The sequence below is a fragment of the Podarcis bocagei genome (assembly GCF_964188305.1).
Source record: "Podarcis bocagei genome assembly, chromosome: 15".
Classification (NCBI taxonomy): Eukaryota; Metazoa; Chordata; class Lepidosauria; order Squamata; family Lacertidae; genus Podarcis; species Podarcis bocagei.
The window spans coordinates 29,379,656-29,395,100 of record NC_138141.1 but is presented as its reverse complement, the minus strand read 5'-3'; the positions used below and the strand labels follow the sequence as shown (position 1 = coordinate 29,395,100).

General features: G+C 43.0%; 1 protein-coding gene and 1 long non-coding RNA gene across 8 annotated transcripts in view; one reads left to right on the top strand and one right to left on the bottom strand.

Annotated features, from left to right (window-relative positions):
* Positions 1-15,445, top strand: part of LOC308574686 — a 306,109-nt gene that overhangs the window by 15,165 nt on the left and 275,499 nt on the right. The gene's annotated exons all lie outside the window — the stretch shown is intronic.
* Positions 1-15,445, bottom strand: part of ARHGAP32 (Rho GTPase activating protein 32) — a 212,137-nt gene that overhangs the window by 31,902 nt on the left and 164,790 nt on the right. The window lies entirely within an intron of this gene.

Below are 15,445 nucleotides of genomic sequence, written 5' to 3'. Positions count from 1 at the left end.
TAAGATATAGTAGGACAATAGTTTTAATTGTTATGCTCTCCCCATCTCAGCAGTCTGCTTGTGCTTGGCATTTCGTAGCTTTCAGTCTAGTGGGGAGAAGAGGAAAGGAAGGAAATCTCCATAAAAATGGGTAATACAGCCCATGTGTTTCCTTATGGTTTCATTTCATGCCATGCTTGCAGGGCTAATCCTTTCATGTCAATTGCTTATGAACAGATCAGTGGTGGGACCCTGACAGGTGAGAAAAGGGAACAAGCATTTCAGAGAGGAAGGAAACTCACTCCTGCACCCTGTGCCCTGCCATAGCACAGCTCTCTGGCCAGTCTAGTCACTGCCAAGTGTTAGTCTGCCTTTACACATGTTTTATACATGTTTTCTTTATACATGATTTAAATGTTGCTAAGCAGGATGTCACATCAGCTAAGTAAGAACTCTAAGCTTGAGACTGGAGGTAGGAGCACAACATCTAGCCAGGGCCCCAAATTAGCATAACAAAAGGCACATTAATAGGGGAAAATGAATAAAATCACAAAACCAATAACACCTCCCAAGGTTCTGTTATAACCTATGGAGAAGAATTTTCTTTAAGAGGCATACTTGCTCTCAGCTTCTTGTACTGTTACAGAATGATGCCATCACAGAATTTCAGAGTTAGAAGGGACCCCAAGGGTCATCTAGTTCAACCCTCAGGAATGTAGGAATCCCTGCTACAATATCCCTGACAAGTTGCCATCTAGCCTTTCACAAGTGCTCCGTTTAGACCTCCAAGTGAGAGAGAGGCATATTCAGTTCTGAGAGTTTGGTCACCTTGGACCTTGTAGAGTCTGAGTATTCAGAATGTCTAAAAATTTGACTTTTTGGCCTTTTCAGACACTGGTTAAGTGTTTCACAACAGTCCCCTTTGGGTTCCTATTCATTCTGGGATGGTAGTGTTTGCTTTAACAGTGACCCTAATATTCTTGGCATATTGCACTGTTGACTCAAGTATGTGTCATGCATTTTATTATTTTCTTGCTTACTGAAATATTTCTAATGCAGAGAAAGTGTGAATTTTGTATTATGCTTATTAACCGAATAGTTATTTTTAATCCTTTTTATCAGTTATTAACAGCATTTTTATTTATGGACAATTTTTAATATTGTTTCATGTTTGATTTTATTGTATTTGTTTTATTAAGTTTATTGATAGACTCGTTTGGCTTCTTTTGGTAATGAAAGGTTCAAATACTGAACATGAAATAATGGAATTCAATTTTTGAATAAATACAACACTAATTTGGGCAACAGTTATTGCACTGTTGGTACAACCATGGGCATCTAAATTACCATCAGCCAGTAGTGACAGTAGTGAATGGAAGAATGTTATCCAAAACAAAATACACCGAGTGACCAGGAAATAGGAGTACATAATTGCAGCTGCTATTACACCAGTAGTTAATGACTCCAGTTTATTGATTACGACCTTGAGAAGCATTAAATGATTCCACAAATGTTTCTACAACCTATTAGCCAATACAAACTCCATGTTCATATGGCCAGACAAATAGCAAATGTCAAAAAAGAAAGAAAGAAGCATAAAACTCCCAAGTCTCTCCCACTGTATAGACTGTGATGCTCTTCTTGACCTTTAATGTAAAAGGGGGTACAAGTTCTTAGTTGTGTTTTCCAAGTTCCATTGAATTAGAGACAATGCAATTGAGATTCATACACGTAGCAATTACCCCTTGATGAGAAGGAAATGGCCCTATGCCAAAAGGTGAATAAACTTAGCATTGATTTCAATCGGTGAACAGGGCAAAGCTGTTCCATTTTAACTTCTTCTTTGAGCTAAAAAGGAAAAGCTAAGCAGTGTCTTACAAAAGATGCCTGCTCACTCTTACTAAATTGCTTTTGTTTGCAAGCAATTCTCTAGAGACATTCTCTTCAAATAAAAGCCACAACATGAAGCCAGTTGCAAAAGGACTTCCTTTATCTCCAGCCTTTTCAGTCTCAGGAAGCTATAAAGCAGTAGTACTGGCTATCAGGCCTTAAGAAAGGGGCAAGTCTACCATCTCGTTAACAGAACAGAAAAGAAAAGAAAAGAAAAGAGAGGTTGGTGACAATCAAAGCACAGCAGAGTAAAATACTCTTGTGAGGAAATAGCCATGGTTTCTTTATTTCAAGTGGCAAGATAATGTATACCTGCCAGGACTCTCCAATATTAGGCAACTAACTGGGGATCCAAAACTGTTGGGTGCCGACAATTCCAAAGCAATGATACTTATATGACAGGCCACTATAATACAGCATTTCAACATATATGCATTATGACAATACTATGAAACAATAATTTAATACAGAACAGATGAAAAGAAAAATATGCTGAAGGTTATTACAATGAAAGTATCACTCCGAAACTTACCCGAGTTCAAAACACACACTGCAGCTTTTTTTTTTGTTTTGTCAAATGCTGTTATGTTTTACAGCAGGGATTTACAGCAACCCATCACACTGGGTCCCAAGTACATCAGACCTTGGCTGCAGTCAAGGTGCTAATCAACAACATTTTTGTGCTAGCTGGCTGACTACAAACATTACCTTTTGCCTAGGTATTTTATGAACCTGACAAAGATTAAAAGGAAAGAAACAGTGAGATACTCCTACCATCACTTCAGAAAAGCTTGAAAGCATCTCTCTCTCCCTCTCTCTCCCCTCCCCCCCAAAAAAAAATCAGTTCCAGTTAGGTGTCTTGGTATTTGTGCTTCTCAGATTTGGCTGCTGTGTCTCTTTTCAAGGGGAGCAGAGGATGATTGCCTGGTACTCCTAGGTTGCCAACCAGGAGAAAGTGACTCTACTAATGGTGGTGGGCTGGAGCTTAAGTTTTCCCCACCCTGAGATACATAAAAGGGAAGATACCAAGGACTAAGCCAAAACAACTAGAGTAGTTTTATATTTCAGTCTGAAAAGTAATATCCAAACTCATAATAGCCTCTATAGGTAATATATCCTAAAACGCAGTAGATATAGGCTTCTAATAATAGCAAATACAGTAAGGGTGCAATCCAGTACTCAAGATACACTAGCTGAGGGACTGCAGTAGGCGTAGCCAATGCAATGCCCTCCAGATATTGTTGAGCTCTGTCTCCGATCACCCCTGGCTGACTTGGGCTGATGGGAATCCAACAATAGCTGATGGAACCATGTTGGCTCCGAGAAGCCCCACTACACTGGCAGAACATGGTATGTTGGTGTCATGCAAAATACACCTGTGCAGCTGTTGCACTACCATGACCCTGCTGGTGTAGCATCCAAAATGAGATTGGACAGGACAAAGGAGGAGTAGACTTAAGTTGAAGTCCTATGTACCCTCAGGTCCCAAACACAGTGGAACGCTATCAAACACAAAGCTTGTGTAAGGAAAATTCTCCCTTTCAATTTAACAGAAAAATTAAAAAGGAACAAAAGGCACTGCCTCCCATCTCTTGCCCCAACCGCCCCGCCCCATGTTGCCATGACCAAGAACTGGATTAGCCATTAGTCTGCAGCCAACCACAGCACACCAACACTTGGATATAACTCCGCAACAAGGGAGCTATAACTCAGACAAAAGGGTACATGGCATCAGGCTGAAACACTCTGGCCTCACATCATGTACCTAAGAACATACAAGAGGTCTCTGAGGAAGGAACCAGTGCACAAAACAGCCTGCCAGCTAAACACACATGGAAATAGCATTTTGCTGACACTGCTCTTCATAAAACCCTCACAGGTAGCCTGCTTCAGGTCTCCAGACACTTCTGACCACTCATCTAACATGGTGATGTTGCAATGAGGTCATGAAGATGACATGTTGTAAAGATGACCTGGCAACATTCCTACAATAGGGAGGCAACAGCAGAGTACTCTATGCAGGTCAGTGAAGGGAGGAGGAAATCCGGCTACAAAGTGTCTCCCATATTTCTTCCCCCAAATCTGTGTCTTGCCTCAACTGTACTTAAACCTTCTCCACCATCAGCTGGGAGCAGTCTTCCCCACATGCAGATAAGTTCTCTGCCGATCAAAGCCAGGAATTCCACTTCAACCTCTGCCACTTCTGGTCAAACATGCATGAGCGCTTTTCCCTTACTGAATCACAGCCAGGGTGCACAGAGCGGGGCAAAGGGGATACAAGTTCCACCACAGTCCTACGCAGGAAGGTCTAAACATCTCATTAGTCACTGCAATTTCTTCCCCACTCCAGGATGGCGCGGGGAGGTTTAGCCCCAATCATTGGCAGAGCACTCAAGTAGCAGGAATCATTCTTCTCTCTCCCTTCCTCACACCTACTGTCCTCCTACATCCAGGGAAGATGAGTTCCAACTTCTGACAACTGATTCTCCCTCCCTCCCTTTTGCTCTGCACAGTTGTGTGCACACCACAAGGGAGGCCCACCTTCTGGCCAGTAGCAGTGACCAAAACACCCCACAAATGTTCTTCTGTGGGGTTACCACTCCTGTCAAGCTCCATATCTAACAGTTGATGTCCGTGGGCATAGCATGGGTGTGCAGCCTAGAGGGGCAAATCCATCTGCTGCTCTTGCTGCCCACTATTTGATGGTCAAAGGGACAGAAACCCTGACAAGCCCAATTGTTGTTTAGTCGTGTCCGACTCTTCGTGACCCCATGGACCAGAACACGCCAGGCACTTCTATCTTCCACTGCCTCCCACAGTTTGCACAAGCCCATACATGTGTCTATTTTACTTCCAGAACTCACTCCATCCCTGTTGCTATTCAATAAGGCTCTAATTTTGCTACATCTGCTGTTTCTTTGCTACAAGGGATTGGCAGATATGGGCCAATGGTGGGTTTTCTTCCCATAATGGGTCATGATCCGTTGTCCCAAGGGAGATGTTTGGGTGCTATATGCCCCCTCCTTCCTTCACACACACATAGTACTTTGTGAGAAATGTATGACATCTGCCTAGAGCTCCTGGCTGCTGGTCTCTTCCTGTCTGTGCCACAGTATCTTACACTGTGGAAGGTGTTGTGGAATCGTTGTAACTGGCAGGTTGTGTGTGGGCTGTGATGATGCCTTCTTGTTAGCATGGGTGGACTGGGGCCTCCCATTTCTGGCCATGTAATTTCCACAACTTCATGCCATGTCATTTTTACAGCAACACCACATTGACTAGGGCGGGCGGGCACTGGTGTGTTGCCATGGGTGCTGGGAGTGTGGCTGCCACTGTTGCTCTTCTCTGATTTTTGGAGCCACATTTTCCTCCCACCTCTCCATTCTCTGGGATAGATGGATGCAGGACAGGGTGGCTGTTGTGTCAGAGTAGTGGTAGAATATGTCTCCCCTTTGGGCATTCTCAGGGGTTAAGTTCCTGTGAGAATGTATTCACACATCTTTCAAAAACATACAGCAACTAAAAGCTCCATGAAGCACATGGGGACAAGCATGCCTTTTCAATCCACTTTTAGGATCCAGTGACAATTTCATAAGAGTTCACAGAAGAATTAAGTCACCTACACCATACCACTATTGATTAAAAAGGCATTTAAAACGTGTCCGTCCCTGGTTTGGACTCCTGATGGCAGTCGGATTGCTAACACAGGATTAGTAGCCTAGGAAAGAAAATCTTTCCACATGCAGAATGACCCACATTTCCAGCTCACAGCCAGCATATTGGTTGCTTTTCCTGTTAACGGGTGATTTTACCCCCCTGCTGTGAGGAAAATGTTATGCTAAGGTCAAAAACTAGAACATGTGCAACTGCAGGGATTTAAGCTGATAGTCTGGTTAGGAGCAAAGTCACAGGAGAAACAAGAAGAGGATTCAAAGTATTACTTTGTTCTAGCCTTTGCTCTAAGTGGGTGGGTGGGTGAAAATCTAGTGATTGATTTAAAGGGAAAGAGGGCCATAAATAGCTAAATATGAACAGGTCAACTGTTAACCAAGGCTGTGGGTATGTTAACATTTTGTACCAGAAAAAAAATAAATTTTATACCTACTGTAAGTTATTCTAATTAAGCAATTTAACTTATTTCATTATTTATTTCTTTATTTAATTTATATACCACCCTTCATCTGGAGAACTCAGGGCAGTTCACAAGATAAAAATACAGGATAAAAGGATAAAATAAATAATTAAAACAAAAACAAAACAAAACAAAATCCCCCCCCCCTCCCCCAAGTTATTTGCTTCTGCTAGTTGAGGCTTAACCAGCAATGCAAGGAACTGATGTCCCATCCCATGGCCATTGCAAATTCCACCAACTCAGGTCTGGCTCCAGGGCTAAGGACTAGAAGTTTACTCTAAACACATATACAGCAGAGATTTCAGGGTGCTGAACTGTGCGCCCAGCACAGAGAATGAGCATGTTGTAATGTACCTGTTCCCAAGCATGGTGTGAATTCTCTCACCATGAAACACATTTTGTTCTTGAGCCAGAGAATTTACACCACACACAGAAACTGTGTCCTTATAATTCCACACAGCATGTGTCAATCATGACTGAAGCTACACGTCTGTCAACGTTGAGGTCAGCACCTGACAGAAGAACAGGATTAGCCATGTAATGCATTTTAAATCTTTTCCCTCTGTCAGATGCCTAGCTTTGTATTGATAGGCATGTGCAGTTTCAGTCATGACTAACATATAAGTGTTGACATACAGTAGACCTGCAGCTTACTCATAATTTACTTACATGATTGCAACTCTGGGCGAGTGGCAGGAAACTAAATAAATAAATGGAGCGCAGAGGAGAAATGTTTGTTTACATGACAACTTATTTCACAATAGAGTTTTCTTTGACTTATCTTAATATGCCTGTTTAATAAAAATATAATTATGCAGTCACATATTAATACAGTAGACTTGGGAATTATTATTTATTATTATTTATTTTAATTATGCTGCCCTTTATCTGAGGATCATAGGGCGGTTTACAATATAAAAGCACAAAAATACACAACATAGCAACAAGCATACCGTATTTTTCGTCCTATAGGACGCACTGGCCCATAGGACGCACCTCGGATATTTTTTTTGGGGGGGGGAATGAATAAAAAAAAAATCCCCCCCCCAGCCGCGGCTGCCGCCCCAAGCCTTGCGGACACCCGCCTGAAGCACGGGGAGCCCTCTGGAGGCTGCCGCCCCAAGCCTTGCGCACCCGGTGGGACCTCCCGCCGGGCGCACAAGGCTTGCGAACACCCGCCCGAAGCACGGGGCGCCCTCCGGAGGGCTCCCCGTGCTTCGGGCTGCAGACTGCTGCCCGCAAGCCTTGTGAGCCTGCGGGACCTCCCGCCGGCCTTGCAAGGCTTGCAGATAGCTTCCTGAAGCCTGGAGAGCGAGAGGGGTCGGTGCGCACCGATGCCTCTCGCTCTCCAGGCTTCAGCGAAAGCCTGCATTCGCCCCATAGGATGCACACACATTTCCCCTTCATTTTTAGAGGGGGAAAAGTGCGTCCTATGGGGCGAAAAATACGGTAAACAATATTGGGCCCTTCAACCATTTTTGGTACAAGAAGGGACACAGGTGGCGCTGTGGATTAAACCACAGAGCCTAGGACTTGCCGATCAGAAGGTTGGCGGTTTGAATCCCTGCAACGGGGTGAGCTCCCGTTGTTTGGTCCCTGCTCCTGCCAACCTAGAAGTTCAAAAGCACATCAAAGTGCAAGTAGATAAATAGGTACCGCTCCAGCGGGAAGGTAAACAGCGTTTCCGTGTGCTGTTCTGGTTCACCAGAAGCAGCTTAGTCATGCTGGCCACATGACCCGGAAGTGGTCTGCGGACAAACTCCTGCTCCCTCGGCCAATAAAGCGAGATGAGCGCCGCAACCCCAGAGTCGGTCACGACTGGACCTAATGGTCAGGGGTCCCTTTACCTTTAGCTAACATCTAGGAGTTCTGATAGGAGCTTGGCAGCTCTGGCTAGCCTTCTTTCCAGTTACAATCCTTTTTTTACAGAAGCAGCAGCAAGAAGAAATTGTGAGATGCATCCAATTCTCTTGTGGCCCGCTGGGTACAGCAACTTGACTGCTGTTGAGTTAAAGGCATAATACTGCCATAGTTTAAGCTAGAGAGAACAAAGCAAGTATAGGCCCAAGTTCATACTGACTTGTATGAATATTACTGCTTGTAATATCACCCTGTTAAAAGGTTTGTTCTTGGCTACAGCTCAAGAACTTAACCATAAGCCCAGGTTCAGATATGATGCTAGGCCAAACCTTGGATTAGTGCAGTGTGGTGCAGGAGCAAAAAATACCAGGGTGGAGCAAGATGACCTCTGCAGTCATGGGAAGCCATTGCTGTCAAATACACGAGATTTCTATTTTCAATATTTTTTAAATATAAAAACAGTATCACTTCAAAGCAAGATATTATTAATATATGACAGCACTTTAAAAGGGGCGGATTTTGAGATGATGCAAGAGAGCCAAACAAAAATACCGAAGAGTTATACAGAAAGGTGTTTCAGGGAGCATGATTGTAAACTGAATTTAAGTACATAACAAGTATTTCCTAATACTCACTAGAGTTCTATGTCCATCCCACTGCGGATGCGATGGAGTAATCAAGTCCTAGTCTCTCTTATCCTAGTGGCAGTTTTTGGCTACATATTATAATCAGGTTTAATTAAGCCTTCTCGCTGTGATTTTGTAGCTTGATAATCTAACATTCCATCTGCACCGGATCTCTAGTATCTGATTAAGAAGAGCTGAATGTTTCATCTATCAGTAAAGCAGTGTTGTTCTACTGTCAATCGTACTTTGGGGATAGAATCATAGACTTGTAGAATTGGAAGAGACCACGAGGGTCATCTAGTCCAACCCCCTGCAATCCAGGAATCTTTTGTCCAACGTGGGGCTTGAACCCACAAAGCTGAGATAAAGAGTCTTATGCTCTACTGACTGAGCTATCCCAGGAAGATTGCATCAGTATTTAATGAAACATGCCCTAGCAAGCATGCCACTCAATGTCTCAGTTGCTCAGAAAAAGCTGGTTGGAGCCTTGGATCAACAATGAAGTCATTTCCATTACAAATGAGCACTGAGCTAAAACAGAGCGCCATCAATATATTGATTGGCAGGCAAAGTCTGCCAGAAGGTAATACAGTAAAAGGGCAAGTATCCTTAAGAAGAGGCTCTACTTCTCTCTTAAATGTTTTACAAAAACCCTCTCGAGGTCATTTCTACAATCAGCCATAAGCAGAGGGAAGAAAACATCTGTCAAAGCGAGACAGCTTGATTTTTTTATTAAATAAACTAATTAGTTAATTCAATGAATTAAATTCAGATACAAATCAAGTGTAGAATCATCTTCGAGAGCAATATAAACCAATTCACTAAGCACAGCTGCATGAAACATTTTTAAATTATCTGAGTTAAGACTATACTTTAGTACATTTATATCCCATCTTCCACAGAGCTGAAGGTGTGGGCAGTTTTCTTTATCCTCATGTCCAGCCTGCGAGGTAAACAAGGATGAGAGATAGTGACAGGCCCAATGAGCTTCAGGGCTGAGGTGGGGTTTGAACCTGGGACACATGCTAAAAACTCTGACCACTACACCAGATTAGGTTGGGATCTGAAACAAAACTATTGAATCTGAGGTCTGCATTCAGACAGCACTTTATTCCTTTTTCCTGATGTTTCCTTACCTGTTCATGCTTAGAACAGAGTGGTCCTGTTTGGTGGCCCGGCTAAGTACCAAAGAAGCGTCACTAGTGGCAACAGCCATTCTCTTCCATTTTATCTCTATGCTCCTTCTACAAATCCAAGTGAAAAGCATAACATTGGGTGTGTGGGGGCAGTGCTGTGGAGGAAACCCTGTCTCTCAATTGGTTGGTGCCAGGCTGACAGCCAATGGGTGCAAAGAGAGGACGGCCCCCTTATAGGCAAAGGCAAGCTGCAATTGGCTAAGGTCTGAGGAGCGGGGGCTGACTCTCAACAAGAGCATGATGACTTGAATTCAAGGTCATGGTGAGGCTTTGGTGCTTATCATTAGTTTTTCTTTCTCATCCGTGTTGGGCACCATGGTGGTGGCTGCGGCGACAGAGGTGAGTCCCGTGTATGTTTGACGCGCAGCTGGAAACTGTTGCATGTCAGCGGCCACAGCGCAAGGTGCGGGGAATGAAGACATTTGCCTTGGCGGCTATCGGAAGCCTCACAGGAATCTCATCAGGGTGCTAGAACTACAACTGCCAGTGTGCATTGCAACTAAACTCAAGTGCCCCCCCCCCAAAGTGCCTTTGGAATGTGTGTGCTCTTCCTATGTTTTAATTATGTTTTATTTGAAATTTATTAATTGCATTTATATCACACTGCTTCCTCCAAGGAGCCCAAGGTGATGTACATAGTTCTAAAATTCTTCTTCTTCCTCTATACTCTGCTTCTTTATCCTGACAGGGATTCAATGTCTGTGTTATTAACAAAAATGTATACGTGTGTTTGTGTCTAAATATTGTTTAATAAATCATAAAACTAGAAAGTTGGAAATGATCCTGAGGATCACCTAGTCCAACACTCCGCGGTGCAGGAATATGCAGCTGGGATATCAGGGATCGAACCTGCAACCTTGACATTATCAGTATTGTGCTCTAACCAACTGAGCTACCTCAATTTCTTAAATAAATATATTAAATCTATTAATTGTGCACATATATGTGTATATATTGATTGTGTATATCAAGTAATATATTGCAAATACTTTAATTTATGCTATGGAAATTTAATTCAGCTGGGGCCTGCGAGTTCTGTGTTGAAGTACTTTTGCAGCCCACTTGGTCTGAGAGGTTAGAACACCCTGGTTTAGAAGGAGCAAACAAACTGGGTTATGTAGGAAACAGCCCTCCCCAACTCTTTATCCTCAGCAGTCAACATTTAGAGGTATACCAACACTGAACCTGGAGCTTGCATTTACTTGTTTGAAATAATAGCTACCTCCCTGAAGCTATCAAATCTTCATCTAAAACCTTTCCTCGGTTTAAAGCCATTATCAAACCTTGTGAAATTGAATTACAGAAGTTCATTATTGTGATGAGTAGCACTTCCCTATACAGTAGTACCTCGGGTTAAGAACTTAATTCGTTTTGGAGGTCTGTTCTTAACCTGAAACTGTTCTTAATCTGAGGTATCACTTTAGCTAATGGGGCTCCTGCTGCCGCCGCGACGCCGCTGCAGCGTGATTTCTGTTCTGATCCTAAAACAAAGTTCTTATCTTAACCCGAGGTACTATTTCTGGGGTAGCGGATTCTGTAACCTGAAGCGTCTGTAACTCGAGGTACCACTGTATCATCTTTATTATTACTGTGCACCCTACAACCAATTCCAACACCATAGAAGAATCCCCATGAAAAATATTAGAATCCAAAGTCTGCACAAACTGGGCAGGAAAGATCTGCCAGCCGGGATCTGTTATGCACAGGGCTTCCTACAAAATGGCTTGGGAGTGGGGTTTGGTCTTGAGAAACTACAATTGGAGACTGAAGGTGTACCGGTTCCTCTGCCATTAATTAAATTTGATCAGCATGCTAAACAAAAACATGGTCGTGTGTGTGGCATATTTCCATGGCAACCTTAATATTATAAAATTGTCTGTTCTTGCTTGTATGGAGACATAAGCAGGTCTGTGCATATGAAATGAATTTGCCACCAATGGGACAAAATGTACTGCATTTTCACATAGGTTTTCTTCACGTAATTTACTTGGCTCCCAAAAGCAGAAGCAAGGGCAGGGGTAAAAAAGATATCTGGAACAACAATGGGAAAAGGACATAGAGAGCAACACAGCCCTGCAGGACTGTTTCACAGGTCATGCTAAACCTTGCCTTCTGCAACCTGGACTTCTCCATTGGTCATGTGGGTTGGGACTAAACATCTTGAGGGTAGCAAGCTGGGGAAGACTGTGCTAAACTATGATTTATTGCTACAGGCATGAACCTTGGGGTTCATGTGCTCCTTCTTCCCATCCCCACATGGCCATGAGATTGGAAATGCTCACTTCAGTTTTCATGCATAGTTTTGTCTAAACTATGACTTTCAACAACCAAACCAGTTTCATGGTTTCCCTAAAACAAGCATGAGGACCCTCCAGAGCTCAGGCCAAATTAGGCCTGGCAGGGGTCTTATTATGGCCTCATAAATTTACGTTTAAGGTTCTACTTACCTGTGGGCACTTTTATCAGACCCAGACACAATTACAAATAAATTGGTTTAAAAGGCACCAACTGACCAAAGAGATTAGTTTAGCCCTCAAACAGTAGAGGCTGCAAGAGCTTTGGAGGTGAACTGGCTTGCTAGCCTGTAGACAGTGCAGCAGGGTGGAAAAGATGGCTTTTCCCACCTGTTGGCCCCACAGTCATGGGTGGGGCCAACAGGTGGGTCCAAAATACAGAATTATGTCAAAGCTATATGATAGTTTTTGCCCTCTAGCTACCTAAGAAGAGGATGTGGTGTGTAGAGGGGTTCACTGCTGAATCAGCTGAAGTATAAGCCCTTGGACTAAGTGGCTATAGGAATGCTTCCATTCAATGATTGATCTCCTTTCAATCTACATTTCACAGTGAAATGCTACTGATCTGGAACATAGTGATTTGATATTCAAGCATTCCCCTGTGTTTAGGCAGCAACTGATAAAAGATGCTGACTCAACTGGAGAAAGGAAGCCCCTGAACGGAGATTTCTGAATTCCCCATAATGGAGACAAATCAAGGAAAGCGTGGGAGAATGAAGTGGTAAAGTTTTCCTTTTTGTGGGTTTTTACCCTAAGCCTTTAAACACACTTTGTATGCCTGCTAAAGCAGTTTCCGGTATCCATTGCTTCTCTAGTGGTTTGCTATGAGCTCATGTCTACTCTAAGAAAGCTTTGTTTTACCGCTATAGAATTAATAAGAGCACATGCTTAACACAGACCCAAGGCCAGACATTTTTGAAAGGAGAACAATTATCACAATCTCTATAATTAATACAGGTCAGGAAAAAGAACTTCTTAAAAAGGTTTTATCGAGTCACAGAAAAAGCCTCAGAGTCAGGCAAACAGCTCCAGGGCACAGATCCAACAACCCTGACTGCTTGTCAAACAACAAGAAAACTAGTTTGTCTAGATACAACATTTATGGTCCCACACGACAAAGCGTCATTCACTAGTCTTGAGTAACAGGTTTTTACTCCCACCCACCCATGTAACGGGGGGGGGGGGAGAGATTTGGATCAGTATGTTGAAACAGCTGCTGCCCATAAAACAAACTACTTCATTCTTCCATAGTTCTTGAAGCTTGGCTGACCACATCAGGTTGGCACACTTGATTGTACCCCTGGAGCAAATTAGGAAATAACCTCTCCCCAAGTATCCTGTAACTGTTTATCAGAGGAGAGAGATACTTCAAATCTGTGCCGGTGTTAAAACAAATGCCTCAAACATTGCACTACATCCATGTTGGCTAAAGACACTAAGAAAATGTACAGATGTATCCCCATATTCATGAAAACAGAAGAAACAATGGAAACCAGAGGTACAGCCTTACCTTTTTCCTCCACTGTTGCAGGCCAGGAATGAAAAGATCAGCCCCACTACCTGGCAAGGCTAGTCTATCGCTGTGCAGTGGAATTCTCTAATCAGCTCAGCACAGCATTCCAGCCTCAGAGGATTATAGCAGGCAGACTGAAAGGTCAGTCGGTATGGAGGAATTTCTTCACTGAAAACACTCAGAAGGAGCGATATTCTTCTTCAGCTTAGCTTTCCTTTTCTCCTCCAGTTCAGAGTCTCTGGCTGCCCCTCCTGGCTACCAATGCATCTAGAGGTGAGCTCAGTACCTCCCTGTGACTCTCTCCGGCTCTGCCTGCAATCGAGGAGGAAGCTCCTCCCAAAGATCTCACCCTTGTGAAACAAGCTACACAAGTCTAGCTCCACCCCATAGAGCCATTCCTCTGCTCAGGTGACTCTCAGACCCGGAGAAGCTGAGGATCTCTCGTACTGTTACACATCTTTTTCTTCCTTGGAAAGCTCAATGTGGAGTAATAACCTGTGAACTGGACAACATTCCTAGTCCAGCAATAAACCAAATGAATCAACAGGAAGGGGGAGGAGACAATTAAAGAGGATGACTCAACCACATATGGCAGCTCAAATGCATCGACCACACTAGGGAGTTGGAGTGAAATAATTTCTGTCCATATAGCTTTGTGGGGGAGGGAGTGCAGCAAAACAGACGGAATTGCTTTGCTACTTTCAAATGCAAGTTTCTCAGGATTCTGGACATCCCCCTCATTTCAGTATAACTGGCACAGATGTGACGTTCTCTCTCTCTCTCTCTCTCTCTCTCTCTCTCTCTCATGATGAGCATTAAAAGGATTTTTTTTAATCCACAAATGATTTTCATATCTTAATACCGCTCTGTTTAAGCTACTTGGAAAATTGATCAAGGTTAATTGATTTAAGTAGTGCTAACTTGTTTTGGGGGTGCCAATAAATAGATCTAGTATATATAACTAGATCAATTCCAAATGGTTTTAAACAACCCTAGCATAGCCTTTCTGCCCAAGACAAAGGACATCTGGAATTTCCTGGAGTCCCATGAAATAGCAGTCCAGCTGTTTGGACATGTTCACTGTAAACATCAATACTGCTTGGCAGTTAACTCTTGCTAAAACAGACAAATACACAGAACAGCATAGCTGTTAAGCTATGCAAAAATTTGCAGATGATTAAAAGTGATGTTATTAAAGAAGAATATGAACTTCAATTCATTAAGTGTGAAATATATCTACTACTGGAATAACAATTTGGATTTATTTAACAAGAACGATCTGTTTTGCTTAAACTTCCTAATTAGACCAGCTTCTAATGACCATTTATATAAATAACCCAGTCATAGGCAATGCTGTTTTCGCCTCAGGTTATGTAGGCATTTCTTAAAGTTAGGTAGCATGCCACTTGCAAGTCTGCAGCCTACCATGTATGCAACCACTATGCAAATTAAATTCCTCAAATTTAATGAAAATGTCTTGTGTACTAGATAGAATAGTCTTTGTCAACCTGGTGCACTATAGATGTTTTGGAGTAAAAGTCCAATCAGCACATCAGGTTAGCAAAGGTTGAGACAGTGAGACCTGGGTTCAAATCCCTCCTCAGCTGTGAAGCTCAAAGCCAAACTAAAGGCTACATGTAATAATAGTAATTTATACCCCACACATCTTGCTGGGTTTCCCCAGTCACTCTAGGCTGCTTCCAGCAAAATATTAAAATACCATAATTCATCAAATATTAAAAGCTTCCCTAACAGGGCTGCCATCAGGTGCCTTCTAAAAGTCAGATATTTATTTCTTTGCCATCTGGTGGGAGGGCATTCCAGAGCGTGGGCGCCACTACCGAGAAGGCCCTCTGCCTGGTTCCCTGTAATGTCACTTCTCGCAGTGAGGGAACCCCCAGAAGGCCCTCGGCGCTAGAACTCAGAACAATGGGGGTGGAGACACTCCTTCAGGT